This window comes from Mixophyes fleayi, chromosome 1 (genome assembly GCF_038048845.1).
Source record: "Mixophyes fleayi isolate aMixFle1 chromosome 1, aMixFle1.hap1, whole genome shotgun sequence".
NCBI lineage: Eukaryota > Metazoa > Chordata > Amphibia > Anura > Limnodynastidae > Mixophyes > Mixophyes fleayi.
In genome coordinates this window covers 323,079,584-323,085,294 of record NC_134402.1, presented here as the reverse complement: position 1 = coordinate 323,085,294, position 5,711 = coordinate 323,079,584, and positions in this window count along the sequence as shown.

Here is a 5,711-nt window from a genome sequence, read left to right as displayed (position 1 = left end):
CCAAGCTTGACAATTCGCGCATCCTTATTCAGATTTGGTGACGTGTACTTGCACGTTTGGAGCCCAACAGCCAATCAGAAAGCAGTAGCCATGGTTACCATTTAATTTATATCCTGACTACATTGGCTGGAAAATGGTCCTTGGCACTGGGAAGGGTGGGATAGCAGAGGCACTGCTAGGAGTTCACACTGCTATCAAGTAGGATTCTGCGTTTTGGCTATTTATTAATGATCTTTACATACATTATGATGATTGTTACAAATGGACATACACGGTATAAAGTAAATGAGAGGCAGAGGCAGGGCTACATCTGCAACACGAGCTGATTCAGTGTCAGCCAAGCTTCCATTAAAAAGACAAAACACTGTTTTGCATTTTTAAGCTAAGTTTTAAACTCATTTGTTTGATAATACAACCTGAATTAAAGGAGTATATGGAATTTAAGTCAGCAACTGGGAACATTCTTCTTACGTCGCAAGAAGAGAAAGGCGTAGCCTTAAGCGATATACTTGTTATAATGCCTCTATGTACAGGGATCACTGTGCTTTTCTGCTGCAGGGAGTCGCCTCTCGGTAAAGCCTCCGCTTTGTCATGCAGACTAGAAGAATTACCAGTTTTATTTCACCTTCAGCCTCCTCAAGTTCAGAAAAAAAACTTTAGCCCTGTTGTTGCAGAGATAACATTCCTGTAATATGTGTTTATATCTATAATATGTGCAAATATTGCGTTTAAAAATCTTCTCCCAGCTTCAATTCGTTGTATGATTAGCAATGATATCCAGGTGAATTTCTAGTCTTTCAAAGGTTGGACGGATTTTCAGGTGCATTAAATAGGTGTTCAGGGTATACAATGATTAAGATAATCGCTTGTTTTGAGTATATTTGGCAATCTCGGGAACTAAACCTCTGTTATTTTCCTAATGCGACAGATTTGTGGGGTATTTTGCTATTGTTTATTCGTTTGAACAAACTTTAAACCGCCTGGTAATTAAATTTGAAAGGATGAAACTGGGAGGGCTCATTGGGTGGAGAAAACGCTTTTTAATTGAGTTATACATGGGAAGAGTCTATTAATTGTTCGGCTAATACGGAGTTTATTTACATTGGTGTTTTGGATGGTGAATGGTTCCTGCAGTGAATCCCCTCCTACTGTCCTTTTGACTTGCAAAATCTGGATTAGAAAAATTCCAGGCCCCCTGTATTCTTTGGACACTGCTAGACCTTGTCAGTAACCCTTTCATTTCTAGATTGATGGTATTTAAGTAGTTAAAACGATATGCTATTAAAATGAGCAATGGATGATGCGTTTAATAGGCTCTTGGTGGAGCTTGTTTAAACTGTAATATGCCCGGCATTAAGTAGACCTTCAAATGGTGCTGGAGATTCCCATATATGACTTTTATAATATATAAATGTAAGTCAGAGCAATCATTATGAATGCACGTGTTGTTACATGGAAACAGCGTTTGGAATAACTGGTCTAACTTTCCAATTTGTAAATGATATTCCATCGACAATGTTGTGTTGTTATATACCGTATTATATTGGACACATCACTTCCCAAATAATCTAATGTCTGTAGAAAATATTAAATCTCTTCAATGGTTTTGTGTATGTATGTGTGTATGTATATATATATATATATATATATATATATATATATATATATATATATATATATATATATATATATATATATATATATATATACGATTATTTATAAAATACAATGCACTTTGCTTTAATTTGGTAGCATTACGGATAATCATCCAAAGTATCCATACACAGCAGTGCTGTTTGTGTGTCAGAAACCTATATCAGGATAATTCGTACTATTCAATGTTTCTACGCGAATAAAACCTGTATACTATAAAATGTTATATATGTGTGATTATATATATATATATATATATATATATATATATATATATATATATATATATATATCACACACACACTGTCATGGCTTTGATGCCAATTTTAAGGCCATGGCAGCATACATATTTGTCTATAAGGGCATATATGAGTAGATCGTATACATTTAAATAAACCAAGGCCGTGTGTGTGTATATATAGCGTGTAATTTTCACCTATAATTCCCCAGTTTACCCCGCTCTAAGATGCAGCTCCTCTCTGCATCCAATCATTTTATCACAGGCCTGCCCTGGTTGGATTGGCTTTATGTCACACATTATTTATTTTGACTGGTAATGTGGGAAATACATCTGTAGTCACCCTTGAGTGGGTAATGGGGATCTGCAGGCTGCTGATAACACCGGCAGCTCTGCCTTCTGCTAACCCGTTCACTGCCGATACTGGGAGCTGTGCGCTCACAGTCACGGACAAGGTGGGTGACTGTGATCATACCCGACAGATAATGCCTTTTATATGACACTACCCAAAAGTGACTGCGAGATTGCTGGGCACTGACTTGGTTCTAGTGAGTGAGACTGTCCAGCCAGTGACCTACTCTTCATCCTTGAGAGTAGATGGTTTTAGGATGGGGATCCGAGCATTTGTAAAGTGACAGTCTGGTTTTAGCGGGGTAGACTGCCATTCAGTGGTGAGAGTGAAAACGCAGCGTGTTAGGGGGGACGGGGCTGTATTTACATTTCAGATGTTGCTTCTCCTCTCATTACTCGTGTAGCACGGAGGTTGTCTAGTTATGGAGTTTCAGTAACTGGATCTGTCATTCTGAGTGAGTGAGGGCAGTTGTATCCTGGTAGACTTAACAACCACTGAGAGACACGATTTTGGGATATTTGGTTCCATATAAGCTTATATAGACTGTACTTTGAGGAGGACTTGAAGTAAGTGACCCTCTCTAGCAAAATACATCCATCCATCAACAAGTTTATATTGATGCACAAGTGCTTCAATCATTTGTGCAATTGCTCAGTCTATGATGTCCTTAAAATATGGCATGGGGGGAGTAACACTGAATTGGACAGGGATTGTCATCCAAGATGTGGAGTCCTGTTATGAAGTAGCTATACATGTTCACATGTGTTATACTGCAGGTGACTATGAGAATTGTATGCACTAAGATCAGTGGATGCCATGTCTTGTTATATGAGCATACAACTGACCATTGGTGGATGATGTCTCTACTTCCTAATAGTTTCTAGAGGGCAGGATGTGATTTGAAATCCCATCATTGTACATGTGGGTAGCACAGTGGCTAAGTGGTCATGAGTTCAATTGGTTTTAAGTTAAGGGGAGCTTTGTAAATAAAGTGCTTTTATTTAGGATGGGTGATGGTATATGGTAAGTGTTCAGTAGCCATTTCTCTGGATCAGAGGCAGAACTAGCGAGCTGTAGGGTCCTTCTGCAGGGAGGAGGGAACCGGGTACCCCCAACCCTCTGCATCTGCCATGAAGCGGGCCCCATTATCTCCATGAACTCTGGTACACTGCACCGTTGGTAGTTCTGCCACTGCTCTGGATCAGTCCACACACAATTGTTTATCATTGAAAAGCAACACTTAATTTTCAAAGTAGAACCCACTCCTTTGCCTATAATTAGGGTGCACAGTAGTTCATTACCCTTCTGCTATGTACACTGGAATGGCAATAAAACGTACAAAACCCAGAAAGAGACTGCTATGAGCAGCACATGGTCAGTGGTCATGGTACTGAGCTTACATGAATTTACATTATCTCTCAACATGTTGGGATAACTGATTTGGGGTGTGAGGGCAGAAATGTACTTTTCTATGTTCAACACCCTTAATGAGACCACTTAGGCTCAAGCAGGGTCCCCAAATTGGGTTCCAGAAATACTTTTTAGAGTCCTGTAATTGTCAGTAATTATTTTATACTGTAAACCATATATAATGCTACAATGGCAACCTAATTCTTGGGGCCTCAGTTTTAAAAAATATAAATAAACCAAATAAGATTTTAAACACTGCAGAACCAGACACATCATTTGGAATTTCAATTTACAGTGGATGTCCATCCAAAAGTCACTATGTCCTACACAGTACGTTCACTATCATACTCTGGCAACTACTATCACACACAGGCTTCCAGACTATATCACAAGTGTCAGTCCAAGTACTAACTCGTGATCTAGCTATCTATATATGACAGCCAATTCCACATCCTGATTTCCCTGCAGTGTTAATGTGCAGGAGGGAAAGCTGCCTCTTCCCAACACCTCTTAGACTGTAAGCTTATTTGGACACGGCCATCTTTACTTTGTACACAGTTTGATCAATGTATGGCCCTGTGTAATATGCTGACATTTTATAAAGGATAATAGCAATTGACTCGAACAACAACCTCAGGATGGCTAAATATTAATGTATGTCAGTAACTGTAAGTGTGTGTATGTATGTGTGTGTATGTGTATATATATATATATATATATATATATATATATATATATATATATATATATATATATATATACTAGTAACTTGCAGAAGCGGACCTAATGATTGGATAACCCTTGTTGAGATAATGTTCTGGTATAAAAGGACAAGTTTAGAGAGTATAAATCACTAAAAGACTATACAGTAGAACTTGTCCTGCTTTATTCTCTTGTTGCAACATAAAAGAGCACTCTTAGGGTTGCATTTATTGAAGCTATTGGGTGAATCCAAGTTATCAAGACTGCAAAGGGAAAGGGATTGACTAAACAAGGCAATGTTGAGGGGTGGGGGGAAGCATATTAAATGTAATGGGAACCTTGTGGAGGTGACAAAAATTAGCAAAAGAGACCGACAAGTAACAATGCATTAGGTTTCATTAAGCTGGTGTGAGGGAGCATGGTAAAGCCAGATGGTCTGTATAGAAGACATACCATGAGATCCACCTAATCACGTGGGGAAGATGTGGATGTTGAATATTTGAACCCAATAGTTTCAATGTCATAAGTTCTTTGAATTTTGGTTATTTTAGAAAAAAGTGGGGGGAGCGGGATTTTTCCAATATTAAGCTATTTTGGCTCTTGTTGCAATAAGTATACAACCTGTTACATACTGTAACTTTTGTGGTGTAGGACTGGGGGGGTTGGGGTGTGGTGCTGATGAAGAGCAATTTCAGGAAGTGGTTGGTGTCTCATGTCCGTTTCCTGCAGAACTTAGAGATCGTATGCCAGATCTTATGGAGAGTGACCGACATGAGGTATAATCTATAAATAATCTTTACTAACATCTCGGCATGATTGGTGCATTTAGAAATTTTAGATTGTACAATTTTTTTTTTACCCATTGTCCATCAGACATGGAAAGCTGCCAGTCTATTTCCCATTTAGATTGTATTGGTAATAAGTTGGATTAAGAGGCAAGCTGGGCTGAGGGGCAGGGGGGCATCTGCCCCCTGGGCCAGTCCTATTTTAGGCTACCTTGGGCTGGGCCACCTGCATTTTTACCTTTTAAATGTTCCTAATAGGCAGCTGGGTTGAGTCTTGCCCCCCAGGTTGCCCTTCCCTGGTTGGATTCCATAGGAATTAGGAAGATTTTAGACCATTTACCAACATATTTAAGGGTTTCTGCTTGTTCAAAAAAGCCACATCTATCAAAGTATATATTTGTATTTGTGTACATATATTAATTTTAATGGTTGGCTCCTTACATCAAGGCCATCATTGTGTGCTTTTTTCAGACTCATTTTATATTGACAGCCTGCAATAGGTGACTTTAACTTCCATTAAATTACTCTGTGGGTGAGTATGTATAGTACCAGTAGACGGGGTAAGGCAGCT